This window comes from Nicotiana tabacum, chromosome 15 (genome assembly GCF_000715075.1).
Source record: "Nicotiana tabacum cultivar K326 chromosome 15, ASM71507v2, whole genome shotgun sequence".
NCBI lineage: Eukaryota > Viridiplantae > Streptophyta > Magnoliopsida > Solanales > Solanaceae > Nicotiana > Nicotiana tabacum.
In genome coordinates this window covers 91,589,895-91,606,124 of record NC_134094.1, presented here as the reverse complement: position 1 = coordinate 91,606,124, position 16,230 = coordinate 91,589,895, and the positions used below count along the sequence as shown (strand labels likewise).

General features: G+C 41.3%; 1 long non-coding RNA gene across 1 annotated transcript; it reads right to left on the bottom strand.

Annotated features, from left to right (window-relative positions):
- Positions 1–14,295: 14,295 nt before the first annotated feature.
- On the bottom strand, positions 14,296–15,939 carry LOC107824793 (uncharacterized). The gene is made up of 2 exons (XR_001656941.2): positions 15,407–15,939; positions 14,296–14,731 (listed from the first exon to the last, which is right to left on the bottom strand). It is a non-coding gene; the product is annotated as an uncharacterized LOC107824793 (long non-coding RNA).
- Between the last annotated feature and the right edge of the window lie 291 nt (positions 15,940–16,230).

The window sequence follows — 16,230 nt, the reverse complement described above, 5'->3', positions numbered from 1 at the left end:
ATTATCAAATATAGTAGGCTTTAGAGAGTGAGGCTTCGACTATAAAAGGAGAGCTTCAACTCTCATTTTCACACACCAACAAAGAGAGAAAGAAAGAGTGAGGTTTCACAGACAAGGTATAAGAAAATAGTCTGTGACAAAAATAGAGAGTGAGCGATATTGTAGTGAGGTGAGAATATCAAAAGAGGGTTATTTCTTTTGAGTGTTGTAGTGGTCTTTGGAGTATTTTAATCGGACTTACAAAGTGTAAAATTTCTTGCTATAGTGATATCAGTTGCTCGTCTCGGGGCTGTGATTTTTTCCCTTATTCAAAGGGTTTTTCACGTAAAAATCTTGGTGTCGTTGTCACTTTTTTCTTGCTAATTACCGTATCTCGGTACTACGTGATTATTTCGCTTTTATTACTATGAATATTATTTTTATAGGGGAATTTATTCCCAACGACTAGTATCAGAGCACAGGTTCTGCTCGTTCACAGAAATACTATTCACTGTCGGTAGTACTATACTCGGTAAAAAACAAAAATGTCCGGAGTAGAGTATGAGGTAGAAAAATTTAACGGAGATAGCGGTTTATCAACATGGCACAGAAGGATGAGAGATTATTTGCTCATCCAACAAGGATTACACAAGGTACTAGATGTTGATACCAAAATGCCTGATACCATGAAAGCTGAGGATTGGGCTGACTTAGATGAAAAGGCTGCTAATGCAATCAGGTTACACTTAACAGATGATGTGGTAAATAACATCATTGATAAAGACACCGCACGTGGCATTTAGGCAAGGTTGGAAAGACTATATATGTCCAAAACGCTAACAAATAAATTGTACCTGAAGAAGCAGATATACGCCCTATACATGGGTGAAGGTACGAATTTTTTGTCACATTTAAATGTGTTTAACGGACTAATCACACAGCTCGCCAATCTCGAAGTGAAAATCGAGGAAAAAGATAAAGCCATCTTGCTGTTGAACTCGTTGCTATCTTCGTACAATAATCTGGCAACAACCATCCTGCACGGTAAGACTACCATTGAGTTGAAAGATGTCACATTGGCTTTTTTACTCAATGAGAAGATGAGAGAGAAGCCTGAAAATCTAGGACATGCTCTCATCACAGAAGGCAGATGCGGGAGTAATCAAATGATTTCGAGCAACTATGGTAGATCCGGAGCTCGTGGGAAGTCTAAGAGCCGATCCAAATCAAGAGCTAGAAATTGCTACAATTGTGATCAACGAGGTCACTTCAAAAGAGATTGCCAAAATCCAAGGAAGGGCAAAGGTGAAACTAGTGGCCATAAGAATGACGACAACACAGCCGCCATGGTGCAAAACAATGATAATGTTGTCCTATGTATAAACGAGGAAGAGGAATGCATGCACTTATCAGGTCCAGAGTCGTAATGGGTGGTTGATACAGCAGCATCTTACCATGCCACACCGGTAAGAGATCTTTTTTGCAGATATGTAGCAGGTGATTTCGGCCTTGTGAGAATGGGTAACACAAGTTACTCAAAGATTGCGGGGATCAGTGACATTTGTATCAAGACAAATATCGGATGCACATTGGTTCTAAAGGACATGTGACATGTACCTGATTTGCGGATGAACTTGATCTCGGGAATTGCTTTAGACCGAGATGGATACGAGAACTATTTTGCAAATCAAAAGTGGAGACTCACCAAGGGATCATTGGTGATTGCAAAGGCAGTTGCTAATGGCACGTTGTACAGGATAAATGCAGAAATATGCCAAGGTGAATTGAACGCGGCACAAGATGAGATTTCTGCAGATTTGTGGCACAAAAGAATGGGTCATATGAGCGAGAAGGGATTGAAGATTCTTGCCAAGAAATCACTCATTTCTTATGCCAAAGGTACAACGATAAAACCCTGTGACTACTGTTTATTTGGTAAGCAACATAGAGTCTCATTTCAGACATCGTCTGAAAGAAAATTGAATATACTTGATTTGGTATAATCTGATGTTTGTGGTCCAATGGAAATTGAATCGATAGGCGGTAACAAATATTTTGTTACTTTTATTGATGATGCTTCACGGAAATTATGGGTTTATATTTTGAAAATCAAAGATCAGGTGTTTCAAGTTTTCCAGAAGTTTCATGCTCTGGTGGAAAGGGAGACATGCCAAAAGTTAAAGTGTCTACGAAGTGAAAATGGAGGTGAGTACACTTCAAAGGAATTTGAAGAGTATTGTTCGAGCCATAGGATGATACATGAAAAGATAGTTCCTGGAACCCCACAACACAATGGCGTAGCCGAAAGGATGAACCGCACTATAGTGGAGAAGGTGAGAAGCATGCTCAGAATGGCTAAACTGCCTAAGTCATTCTGGGGTGAAGCAGTTCAGACATCCTGTTACCTGATCAATAGGAGTCCATCAGTTCCATTGGCGTTTGACATCCCAGAGAGAGTTTGGACCAATAAGGAGGTGTCCTACTCGCATGTGAAGGTGTTCGGTTGCAAAGCTTTTGCACATATACCAAAGGAGCAGAGAACAAAGCTGGATGATAAATTTGTTCCTTGCATATTCATCGGATATGGAGATGAAGAATTCGGATATAGATTGTGGGATCCCGTAAAGAAGAAGGTCATCAGAAGCAGAGATGTAGTCTTCCGAGAAAGTGAAGTTGGAACTGCTAATGATATGTCAGAGAAGGCCAAGAATAGTATTATTCCTAACCTTGTTACTATTCCTTCTACTTCTAACAATCCCACAAGTGCAGATAGTACGACCGACGAGTTGCCGAGCAAGGGGAGCAACCTGGTGAGGTTATTGAGTAGGGGGAGCAACTTGATGATGATGTCGAGCAAGTGGATCACCCCACTCAGGGAGAAGAACAACCTCAACCTATGAGGAGATCAGAAAGGCCAAGGGTAAAGTCATGCAGGTACCCTTCCACGGAGTATGTCCTCATCGGTGATGAGGGGGATCCAGAAAGTCTTAAGGAGGTGATGTCCCATCCATAAAAAAACTAATGGATAAAAGCCATGCAAGAGGAGATGGAAGCTTTGTAGAAAAATGGCACGTACAAGCTGGTTGAACTTCCAAAGGGTAAAAGACCACTCAAATATAAGTGGGTCTTTAAACTCAAGAAAGATGGAAATGGCAAGATGATCAGATACAAAGCTCGATTGGTGGTAAAAGACTTCGAGTGAAGAAAGGTATTGATTTTGACAAAATTTTCTCACCTGTTGTCAAAATGACTTCTATTCAAACAATCTTGAGCTTACCAGCTAGCCTAGATCTTGAAATGGAGCAGTTGGACGTGAAAACTGTATTTCTTCACGGAGATTTGGAAGAGGAGATCTATATGGAGCAGCCGGAAGGATTTGAAGTAGCTGAAAGGAAATACATGGTGTGCAAACTGAATAAGAGTCTTTATGGGTTGAAGCAGGCACCAAGACAGTGGTACAAGAAGTTTGACTCATTTATAAAAAGTCAAACTTACACAAAGACATATTCTGATCCATGTATATACTTCAAAAGCTTTTCTGAAAATAACTTTATTATATTGTTGTTGTATGTGGATGACATGTTAATTGTAGGAAAAGACAAGGGACTGATCGCAAAGTTGAAGGGAGATTTGTCCAAGTCTTTTGATATGTAGGACTTGGGTCCAGCACAACAAATTATGGGTATGAAGATAGTTCGAGAACGAACAAGCAGAAAGTTGTGGCTGTCTCAGGAAAAGTACATTGAACGTGTACTGGAACGCTTTAACATGAAGAATGCTAATCCAGTCAGCACACCTCTTGCTAGTCATCTAAAGTTGAGCAAGAAGATGTGTCCTACAAATGTGGAGGAGAAAGGGAACATGGATAGAGTTCTTTATTCTTCAGTAGTCGGAAGCTTGATATATGCAATGGTATGCACCAGACCTGATATTGCTCATGCAGTTGGTGTTGTTAGCAGATTCCTTAAAAATCCTGGAAAGCAACATTGGGAAGCAGTCAAGTGGATACTCAGGTACCTAAGAGGAACCACGGGAGATTGTTTGTGCTTTGGAGGATCTCATCCAATCTTAAAGGGCTATACAGATACTGATATGGCAGGTGACATTGATAGCAGAAAATCCACTACTGGATATTTGTTTATATTTTCAGGGGGAGCTATATCATGGCAGTCTAAATTGCAGAAGTGTGATGCACTTTCAACAACTGAAGCAGAGTACATTGCCACTACAGAAGCTGGCAAGGAGATGGTATGGCTCAAGCGATTTCTTCAAGAGCTGGAATTGCATCAAAGGGAGTATGTCGTCTATTGTGACAGTCAAAGTGCAATAGACTTGAGCAAGAACTCCATGTACCATGCAAGAACAAAGCATATAGATGTGAGATATCATTGGATTCGTGAGCAGGTGGAGAACGAATCTTTATAGGTGAAAAAGATTCACACGAGTGAAAATCCTGCTGATATGTTGACCAAGGTGGTACCAAGAGACAAGTTCGAGCTATGCAAAGAACTTGTCGGCATGCACTCAAACTAGAAGACAGTGCTACCTCCTCTTGATGAATGAGACTGGAGGGGGAGATTGATAGGTTCCATCTCATTCAATAGCCAAAGTAATAAGAAAATTTTTTTGGGTTTGGTAGCCAACTTTGTTGACTTTCTTTGGGTTGATAGCCAACTTTGTTAAATTTTTTTGGGTTGGTAGCCAAATTTGTTGAATTGTCAACATTGAAGAAAAAGAAGGAAAAATGTGTGTAAATTGTCAAATATAGTAGGCTTTAGAGAGTGAGGCTTTGGCTATAAAAGGAGAGCTTCAACTCTCATTTCTACACACCAACAAAGAGAGAAAGAAAGAGTGAGGTTTCACAGACAAAGTATAAGAAAATAGTGTGTGAGAAAAATAGAGAGTGAGCAATATTGTAGTGAGGTAAGAATATCAAAAGAGAGTTATTTCTTTTGAGTGTTGTAGTGGTCTTTGGAGTATTTTACTCGGACCTACAAAGTGTAAAATTCCTTGCTATAGTGATATCAGTTGCTCGTTTCGGGGGCGTGGTTTTTTCCCTTATTCAAAGGATTTTTCACGTAAAAATATTGGTGTCGTTGTCACTCTTTTTCTTGCTAATTACCGTATCTCGGTGTTACGTGATTATTCCGCTTTTATTACTGTGAATATTATTTTTGTAGGGGGATTTATTCCAACACAACTTGCAACTTCTCTAGTTAGTTTTTGAACTCTGAGTAATTACATATAAACAAAAAGAGCTTTGCCTACGCTAGTTTTTGTTTTATATATAACCGTGGTACCGGATCTAGTTTGCACGTATCTCGACTAATTTCACAACGTACCTGCTAACTCTTACTAGCATAAGTACCGGATAATCTGTTTGGTAAATATACAAATTTCTTGCAGGCCAGTTCGGACCAATTTCAGTGACAACAGGAGACCTATATCTCGTGGATATTTACAATGCAAATCGTGTAACAGAAGGCATTGGCTCCTATATTCTTTCCAAAAAGGTCGCTGCAATCCTCTAAAGATGCACGTTTCAACCTATGTTGATCTGATGTATCCGACACTGGATGCCGCGACATTACTTTTTGGAGGATCTAATGCAAGTTTTGCTGACACTCTGGAAGATCCAACCAACATAAGCTTCAACAGCAGTTGACAGTCATATAAACGGATACCAATAAAAACATGAGCAACTCTCACAATGGCACAAACCATTGAACTCTTTTAAGTAAATGGAGGAACGATCTTTAGATGGCTTACTCTATGAGCAAGTAAGAGCTCCACCAGAGCGATGAATTATAACTCATATCAGGACTTAACAAAGATGCTCACGTCAAGTATACATATAATCATTTGACAGCGATATAATTATAAGGTAATCTTCGGGTGTGTTATCTACAAAATGGCTCACTTACCAAATCAAATTCCAAATTACAACATTGCTATCAAAAAGGTTACAGGAAATCGACCAAAAACACATCATTTGGATGTGCAAATGGTCACATTAATAACTCTGTTTTCTCTCTTCTTGTATAGACTGAAAAATCCGAGCAGCAGACTCTGTAGCCGGAGGTGCAAAAGGTATTCCAACCCCTTGATGAGAAGCAGGAACTCCATAAGCTGACGCTGAAAGTGTTTATCCGAAAAATCGGATAACATTAGATTTGTGTATGATTCTAAGGATATTCGATATAATTTGATATAAATCGTGTAGAGAAATAAAAATATGTGTATTCTTAACTATAAGAATGAAAATAGTGAGAAAAAGAATGAGTCAAACAAGTACAAGGGATTATCTTTTTCTACCCCCGTGATCTTTTGTTGCCATCCCTCTTATAGTAGAGAGATCTTACTTTATATACAATAAAAAATACGCAGTGGAGAGCCCATGATATATTGTCTTTTCCTCGATTTCCGCCAAGGTTCTCTCTCATAGTGCGGTTGCAACGGCCCTAATCTGCGAGCTCGATACTGGCTCGAGCTCGGTGTTGGATCGAGCCCTCGGCCTTGGTCCGAGCTCGATTCTGACTTGGGGTCTTGGTATTCAGGGTGAATGTTGGTTGGTCCATGCATCTTCGATAATCTCCGCTTTGCCTCGTAGTTCGATTTGGATATGGGCTCGATAATGATATCGAGCTTGTCATTTGATCGGTCTTAGAGCTCGAAGTTCGCCGCCCTTACTTCGGATCTTGACCGAGCTTGTCATGCGGATATCCTTTGATCGAAACATTATCGTCTCGATCAGTCCGTACGACTGACTCGAATCGGTTTTGACTGTATACAGATAGTTCCCACATTTTTCGGAAAAGGATGTGGCGAGAAACGATATGATTTTCCAAAAACTCGATCAGATATATACTGACATTTTCATCGATCCCGACCAGGACGTATGTGATAGCTGTCCCATCGGTTCGGTTTTATCGAGGCATTTAATGTGTCAGACGGTGGTCAGCCACCTTTGATATTGAACCGTCATTGCTTCAATTTATAAATAGCCTTTCCTTCCGCCATTCATCATTTTATGTCTTCAGTCTTCCAAATTTTGCAAATTCCTTTTCTGAGTTTTCTGCTTGTAAACCTGTGAGTTTTACTGCAAATTCTTCCTTAGAACACCAAATACTTCCGTCCTTTGTTTATGAAATTTTAAATGGCAAAAACATCTAAAACTGTTCCGCAAAAAGAGATCGCTTCTTCATCTCGACCTACTGGTGGCGAGGATGTGGAAGAGCCCCGCCCTGAGGAATTTGTTCCGGTTGGATGTTCGACCGTAGCCGATTTTAAAATTGAAAATCCTTCTCCGATACCGGGTCGGTGTGAGCCGATGTCGAGGTATCAATGTTCAATCACCGAAAAAGTTCTCGATAAAGTCATACAAGAATGCAACTCGGATAATAAATTCGTAGTAATCCCATCACCCGATGAATCAATTATTACGTGCGTCGAAGGGTTCTTAAGTGTTTATACTTATCCTTTCACGTTGGGACCCTTAGACCCTGTCATCGTTGCCTTTTGTAAGAGGTACGATGTGACCCTCGGCCAAATCCACCCTTCCTTTTGGAGGATAGTGATTCTTCTTCGATTTTTCTCGAGCAAGGTCAAGGGGCGTGTCTTCACCCTCGATCATATTATGCGTCTTTATAGTCCCCGACTTTATCGAGGAGGGCTGATCAAGCTTGCTCGCCGAGCAACCAAAGCGCTATTCTCGAGCATAGACGAGACCCGGGATCGGGGTTAGATGGGACGTTTTGTTCGAATCAGAACCTCGGATCTGATCCCTGCCGTAACTTGCCATTTCCCGAGAAATGGAATATGAGCCGTGAGTAAACGTTCCTCTTTGCCCGTTTTGATTTTGTGATTGCTTTTTATTTTGCTGATCCATTTTTCCTTATCATAGCCATAGCTCGAATGCCGGAACCGATCCCGGATCTTAGGCAATGGGTCGAAATCCTGGTGTTGCAGAGACTGTACTTTGAGCGTGCTTGGGTCGAATTATCAAAGGGTCGATGGGAGGCCAGGAGTCATGATAAATCTTTTTGTCGATTTGTCTCTTCATCGGTTTGTATGGTAAATCTCCCTCTTCCCTTTTGTAGGACTTGGGAAAGATGTAGTCATGAGGCCGACGTCTGGTGGCGAAGAAGTTCCTATCCCGAAGCAGGTGAAAGAAAGGAAGAGAAAAGACGTATCGGGCTCCTCGAACTCGGAAAAGAAGAAACCGGATAAGAGATCTCGGAAGCCGAAGGGGGCCCCTAGTGTTATGTCTTCGGAAGCAGTCCGCCATTCAAGGGACGAGCCCGAAGAAGGAGAGGAGAATTTAGCCTGCGTACGGGCTAATGTTGTGATTCAACAGTCTTCCAATTTGGTGGAAGCAGATCGGGGAACCTTGGCCATAATCCGAGAACAAGAAGCCAAGATTATCCCTTCTCAAGCTAAGATGATTGGAAGGGATACCAAGGGTGGATCTTCTCAGGCAGTAGAAGATATTTCAAGGGATGAGTTCAGGATAGTTGACATTGGCGGATCCCCTCAAATTTTGGATGCCATGATTCGAGAGGTCGTCATGTTGGAGGATCGGTCCTATGAGGGTATTCAGGAGTCGGCTGATATCCACGGTTTTGTGGAGGGGCTCGAGTCAAGTGCCTCAGAGGAGGTTACTGGTTTCAGTGGAATGCTGGTACCCAAAAAAGCGTCGTGGTCGGGTTCCACCGAGCCTTCATCGATTCATAAATTGGTGGACCGATTTTCGGCCCCGAGTATCGATCCCGACCGAAGGCAGAAGATAGTGCTCTCCGTACCTGCTGATACCCGAATCTTTTCTTCCCCTGTGGGGATTGCCAGTTACCTTCGGTCCTTGGTGACCGAAGAAGATCAATCAGTGATGAATGCGGTGGGGCCCGCTGTCTCTTCAATAAGGCCCAACATGCTTTGAATCGGGTAACTCTGATGGCGTTTTCGCCGCTTCTGTTACACAAAGTTGCAGGTAATTTTAATGTTTCTCCTTTTGTTTGCAGGCTTCGGTGTTGCATCACGAGGCCTTTCTTCGAATCAGGGAGGAGCATAATGCCGAGGTTCGGAGCCTCACTGAGAAGAGTGACTCGTACAGGCTTCTTAGTGAAAAACTTCGAGTAGATTTGACAGCGGCTCGGGAAGAGCATGAGGAGATGGCTGAGCATGTATTCTGCATGTTCCATGACAGTGAAGATGAAAAAGAGATAACCACTAACGATCCGATTCTGCAGGTGCGGCAGAGGATCGAGCAGATTGGACGGCTTAACTCACAGGTAGATGCGCTGATGGCCGAGGCAGAAGAATTTAAAAAGTGTATGGATAAACTTGCATCGAACAAGGAAGTCGTCGAAGCTCAGTTGGAGCTTTCAGATGCCCAACTTCGATCTGTGAAAGAAAATATTTTGGGGCTGATTGAAAAGATGAAAGAGCTTCAGCATCAGTTGGATTTGGCCAGTTTAGATAAAGCAGATTTCGCCAAAGAACTCGAAGTGTCCAGATCTGAAGTAGTCGAGGTCAACAAAAGAGCCGATGGCAAAGTGGCTCAGTTCAGGATCGATGTCGAGGTTAGTCAAACCAAAGCCGCGAGCATGGTCGAACATGCAAAGTGGCAGGCTCGGAGAGAGGCTCTCGAGGAGGTCAGATCTCACGGCTTCGATGTTGGGGCCGAGATCGAAGTCGCCAGGGCAGAAGAGAACAAAGCTCGGAGGTTGGCCTTTCCTGAGGAGGACTCCGATGACTCGGGGGAGTCTGAAGACGAGGATGATGCCGAGAATACGGCCTCCGATGAAGATTGAGTCATTTAGGGCCTTAGGTCGATCGCTGCGTTCTTTTGATACCGCTTTCGGCTTTTGTATAAAGAACTTCCCTTTGGAAGAGTAGCCGCCTCTATACAAAAAAATTGTAAATATAAATCTTTCTTCTTTTTGAAGACAAATAGCCTTTCAAACTGAATAGATAGTTTGAATTTAAATCTTTGTTGCCTTCGGGCCTTGTGGGTAGTCCTCTTCGCTTTATCGAGCTCGAACATCCTTCAACTTAAATAGTCAAGTGTTCGTTTTAACTCGAAGAAAATGAGTAGTTTTGCTCGAAATCGAAATAAAAGTAGCCAGCATGCTTAGTAATAGAGTAAATGATTCGAACTCGATGCAATGCAACCCGTAGGCGTAATGATCGAAGTAGCCCGTAGGCTTAGTGGTCGAGTGAGTGCTTGCTCGAACTTGAAATAAAAGTAGCTCATAGGCTTTAGTAGTCGAGTGAATGATTCGAACTCGAAATAATGTATCCCGTAGGCGTAATGGTCGAGTGAGTGCTTGCTCGAACTCGAAATAAAAGTAGCCCGTAGGCTTTAGTAGTCGAGTGAATGGTTCGAACTCGAAATAATGTAGCCCGTAGGTGTAATGGTCGAGTGAGTGTTTGCTCGAACTCGAAATAAAAGTATCCCGTAGGCTTAGTAGTCGAGTGAATGATTCAAACTCGAAATAATGTAGCTCGTAGGCGTAATGGTCGAGTGGGTGCTTTCTCGAACTCGAAATAAAAGTAGCCCGTAGGCTTAGTAGTCGAGTGAATGATTCAAACTCGAAATAATGTAGCCCGTAGGCATAATGGTCGAGTGAGTGCTTGCTCGAACTCAAAAAGTAACCCGTGGGCTTTGTAGTTGAGTGAATGATTCGAATTTGAAATAATGTAGCCCGTAGGCGTAATGGTCGAGTGAGTGCTTGCTCGAACTCGAAATAAAAGTAGCCCGTGGGATTTGTAGTCGAGTGAATGATTCGAACTCGAAATAATGTAGCCCGTAGGCGTAATGGTCGAGTGAGTGCTTTCTCGAACTTAAAATAAAAGTAGCCCGTAGGTTTTAGTAGTCGAGTGGATGATTCGAACTCGAAATAATATAGCCCATAGGCATAATGGTCGAGTGAGTGCTTGCTCGAACTAGAAATAAAAGTAGCCCATGGGCTTTGTAGTCGAGTGAATGATTCAAACTTGAAATAATGTAGCCCGTAGGCGTAATGATCGAGTGAGCGCTTGCTCAAACTCAATCCTGTTTGCATAGTAAATCTTGAACATAGAATATCGGTAAAGAAGATGGCTTTCTTTGCAAATCATTATACATGGGTTCATGTTTTGCATCAGGGCTCGGGCCAACTACATAAGCATGGTTCGTTTTGACCATTTGGCTCTTACAACGTTTCCTGTTGAGACGTTGTTTGTCATGAAATAACGAAGTAACTTCCTTTGCACCGAACTTGATAATCATCACAGATGCGTTCAATAATAAAGCCCCCTAGTATACAAGGTTGATTTTAAAGAGGCCTCGGATACTCAGCAGTAGTATCGTTTCCGCTACATGGATGGTATCGATCTCTGGTCGACTTTTGCTTTTTCGTAACGGACCTAGAAATCAACTGGTCATCTTTGACTCTTATTTTGGATTGATATCGATTGTGCACATAGGTCCAAGTAATGGATGGGTACTCGATCAGATTTTGCTTCAGCCGCCGTGAAGCCATCGAACTCCGCTCGTTTAGACCTTGAGTGAAAGCTTGAACAACCCAATCGTCTGTGACTGGTGGCAGATCCATTCGTTCCATTTGAAAACGAGCTACGAACTCCCTTAGCATCTCGTTATCCTTTTGTATTACCTTGAACATGTCCGACTTTCTGGTTTCTACCTTTATGGCTCCGGCATGTGCTTTTACGAAGCAATCTGCAAGCATAGCAAATGAATCAATAGAGTTAGATGATAAATTATGATACCATACCATTGCCCCTTTTGACAGGGTTTCACCGAATATTTTCAATAATACAGATTCGATCTCATCATCTTCCAAATCAATCCCTTGACGGCACACGTGTAAGAAGTGATGTGCTCGTTGGGGTCGGTCATTCCGTTATATTTGGGTATTTCTGGCATACGGAATTTTTTGGGGATTGGTTTTGGGGTTGCACTCAAGGGAAAAGTCTTTTGAATGAATTTCTTCGAATCTAGACCTTTTATCATTGGTGGAGCTCCCGGGTTCTGATCGACCCTGGAATTATATGTTTTTACTTTTTTATCGTTGGCTTCGACTCGTTTTGTGAGTTCCTCGAGCAATTTAGTAATTTCGGGAGTAGTCCCCGATTCTGGTTCGTGTGACTTCACTATGGCTGGTTCCGTTCTGTGGGTGATTTCTCGAAGCGGATTGGGCTTCGGCCTGCTTCGTTCCTGAGTTTGGCTCTGCAACTGAGCTATCGCTATTTGCTGGGCTTGTAACATCTCGAAGATCACCCGTAAGTTGACTTCAATCTCCTCCACGTTATGGGTGTCTCGAGCTATGGATCGAGTACCGCCCTGAATACTTTTTTCCGGTTCGGAACGTTGGTTCACCTCAAGAGCCACTTGTGAATTGACATCTAGCGGTACTTCGACTCGATCTTCGGTGACATTGTTCATTCGCCTTCCGGCCCTGGGTGTCAAGTCGTTGGTTTCATCTTGAAGGTCGGCTTCATGGTCGATAGGTATAGCCATCAATCGAGGGTTTGCCATTGTTGATCTAAAGTTGTAAACTGGTGTGTATTGCAGATTTGTATCAAACAACCACTATTACCCTTAGCCGCACGGTGGGCGCCAAACTGTTTACACGAAAAATCGGATAACGTTAGATTTGTATATGATTCTAAGGATATTCGATATAATTTGATATAAATTGTGTAGAGAAATAAAAATATGTGTATTCTTAACCATGAGAATGAAAATAGTGAGAAAAAGAATGAGTCAAACAAGCACAAGGGATTATCTTTTTCTACCCCGTGATCTTTTGTTGCCATCCCTCTTATAGTAGAGAGATCCTACTTTATATACAATAAAAAATACGCAGTGGAGAGCCCATTATATATTGTCTTTTCCTCGATTTCCGCCAAGGTTCTCTCCCATAGTGCGGTTGCAACGGCCCTAATCTGCGAGCTCGATACTGGCTCGAGCTCGGTGTTGGATCGAGCCCTCGGGCTTGGTCCGAGCTCGATTCTGACTTGGGGTCTCGGTATTCAGGATGAATGTTGGTTGGTCCATGCATCTTCGATAATCTCCGCTTTGCCTCGTAGTTCGATTTGGATATGGGTTCGATAATGATATCGAGCTTGTCATTTGATCGGTCTTAGAGCTCAAAGTTCGCCGCCCTTACTTCGGATCTTGACCGAGCTTGTCATGCGGATATCCTTTGATCGAAATATTATCGTCTCGATCAGTCCGTACGATTGACTCGAATCGATTTTGACCGTATACAGAAAGATTTCCCACCATTGGAGTCGATCCTGGAGGCCCATAACCTCGACAAACTGAACTCATGACTCCAGGTCCAGGATATAGCTTGTCCTTCAGAAGGAGACATGACTGACATCCACCATTTGTTATTTGCGTGTCCTGAAAAAGGACTCTAGCTACAAGGCTGGTTACTGTTCTGCACCAAAGAAAAGAAAGCCTTTCCTACCGTGTTTTCATCAGAACATTCCATCCTAACGTTAGGCTTCTCAGAATCCTTCCTTTCCTCTGCTTCGAAACACTGTCACTATCTCTGACAATATACTTCAACGGAACTCTTTTAGCAGACGAATTTTTACAGGTTTGCCTAAATAAGCACGATCTTCGAGCATGCTTTGTGAACCAGCTATGAGTCTCTGGAGTAGGAGTGGACGTCGGTCGGTTCGGTCGGTTATTATAAAAGTACGGTTCGGTTTATCGGTTTTTGGTTTTGTAATATTAATAACCAAATCAAACTAAAATATTTACGGTTCGGTGCGATTTTTTCAAAGTTCGGCTTGGTTATTTCCGATTTATTTTTTCGGTTTTAAACGGTTCAAAGAAATTTTATGCTTCTCTGGAAAAAGGAAATAGATTGTCATAATGAATGAATAGAAAAGCAGATATTGGTCCAACATCGATTGCATATAACGGAGACGATATTCTCAGTTCTCATGCAATAAACAAGGCTGGAATTTATTTGTTGTTCGTTCAGCCCAGCAAATTATCATTTTGAGATAGAATTCTCTTAAAGGAGGCAACAGAGAAAGACAACGGCAGAGTGATATTGTCAGTTCTCATACCATTGTTTATTTGCTGACAATATCACTCTCATGATAATGACGGTGTTTAATGAATGATAAAAAATCATCATTTTTCTCCAACACAAGACCAATATGGTGCAACTTCACAAGCATTTAGCCCTCTCTCGTACTTGATAGCCAGTATTTTCGTACTCTCCTTACAATTTTCTCAAATATATATCCTAGTCCTAGCTAAATGCTCAAAATCTACAGGCTAATAGTTCATAAAGCAGGTCTTGAAACTAATTTCAAAATAAATAAGAGTTTAACTAAACAATCGAGGGACCAAGAACATGCCATACTACATCTTGAACATAATTTAGGTGAGCAACTTTTGCCTACTCCTTTGGCAAACAAAAAGCTATGAACTATGCAGTCTCCGCACTAAAACTCAAGAAGTAAGGCCAATTCAGATGAGATTTGACACACGATAGACATATGGAGAAAGTGTGTGAACTAGTTAGTGCAAGTTAGAACCTCCTACATCCCTAACAAAAAATTTAGACATTTTTTCGCCGTAGCTGGGATACACTTGAGAAGACAGCATCCCATTCTTGTCTTCTGCGTTTAGGAATCATGCCACTGTTACAAGAAGGTGCCCAGGTATTTGAGGATATATTCTCAGTTATCATGCAATAAACAAGCCTGGAAATGCTGCAAACTGCAAAGTCATCAAAAGAAACTAGTGTAACATTTTGGTGATTACTAAAGAGGAGGATATTTGAAACTACACTATAAATGAAACCAAGAATAGAGAACAAGCACACAGAGAACAGAGAGGCTTTCAGTGCAAACAGAACACAGCAGCAAAAGAGGAAGTACTAATTGAAATGTCCTTAACTTCAGAGATGTTGCTGCTTGTTGATTGAATATAGTTTTCTCAAAAAAGATTGGTTTTTTATTAGTGGAGACAAACACCACCCTAAGAAAAGACCTCAAATCCAGATATAACAGGAACATTGTCATCTAAATCGGGAAAATGGAGTTAACGTGATATGATTAACAAAATTACTACGACACCATAGACTAAGACATTTTCTTTCTTCATAAACTTAAACTTGACTTTGAGCTTTCATATACTAGAGTTTTCTCAATCACATTTTTTTGCAACAATAAAAGGGAAAAGAATTGTTCAAAATTATTCCAAGGAAAAAAAGAACTAAAACACAAATAAAGAAGCCTTATCTTAATAAAAAATCAACCAAAGAAATCTTGAACACCTTTTCCACCAAAAACTCTATCAGAAAGTTCGGCCAAAATGACAATAACAGTGAGAAAAATTACAAAACGACACTGGACCCAACTCAACTCAGAACTAAGAAGAAGTCGCACTAACCTGAGGAAGAAGGCGTCACAGCCGAGCTGAGGAAGAAGGCAGCAGTCACAGCAGAGACAGGAGCTGAGGAAGAACCCTAAATCTAATTTTTGATTTAGGTTTTGGGAAATGAAAAGTAAGTGACTAAGGTCTAAGTGTAAGTGTGTAACGTATAATCAGACTATCAGTACAGTAAGTTTGGGTAAATTGAGCTTCAAAGTTCAAATGGGTATTGGACTATTGGCTTCAGCCTGAAATGGGTAATAAGTTTTGGACTCTCAAAATAACTCACATGCTCAAACCTATTTTTCTTAACTAATACCCAAAAATTCGATTTTTCGGTTTAACCGAAACACCAAAACCGTAAACCGCACCGAAAAATCGAAAATTAATAATTTAAACATTGTGCCCCAACCGAAAAACCGAAATTCACGGTTCGGCCGATGTTTTCGATTCGGCCGGTATTATGCCCACCCCTACTCTGGACCTATTATAGTAAAAGGTACAAAAGCCTCTGCAGAATTACTTAATGCTACAGGAAAATAGTAAATGTAAGGAAATGGAATCAGTATGCTAGCCACCAAAACTTTGCCCCTCACCAACCCAGGCAAGGAAAAATGAAAAAAGACTCAATGAAATACTACCTACGGTACACTTTAAAAGTCTTTTAAGCCCCAAAAATGATCCAAAATAACTGTCATTTTAAAAAACCAAGAAGGCATTAATTTTTTTCCTTCCAAATTTACCCTTGCTCTAATTATTAATCTATATAATTTTCTAAAAAGTCTTTACATGCTTATTTACATCTACAAAGAGTCGATTTTCCTATGCTATTCAATTAACCA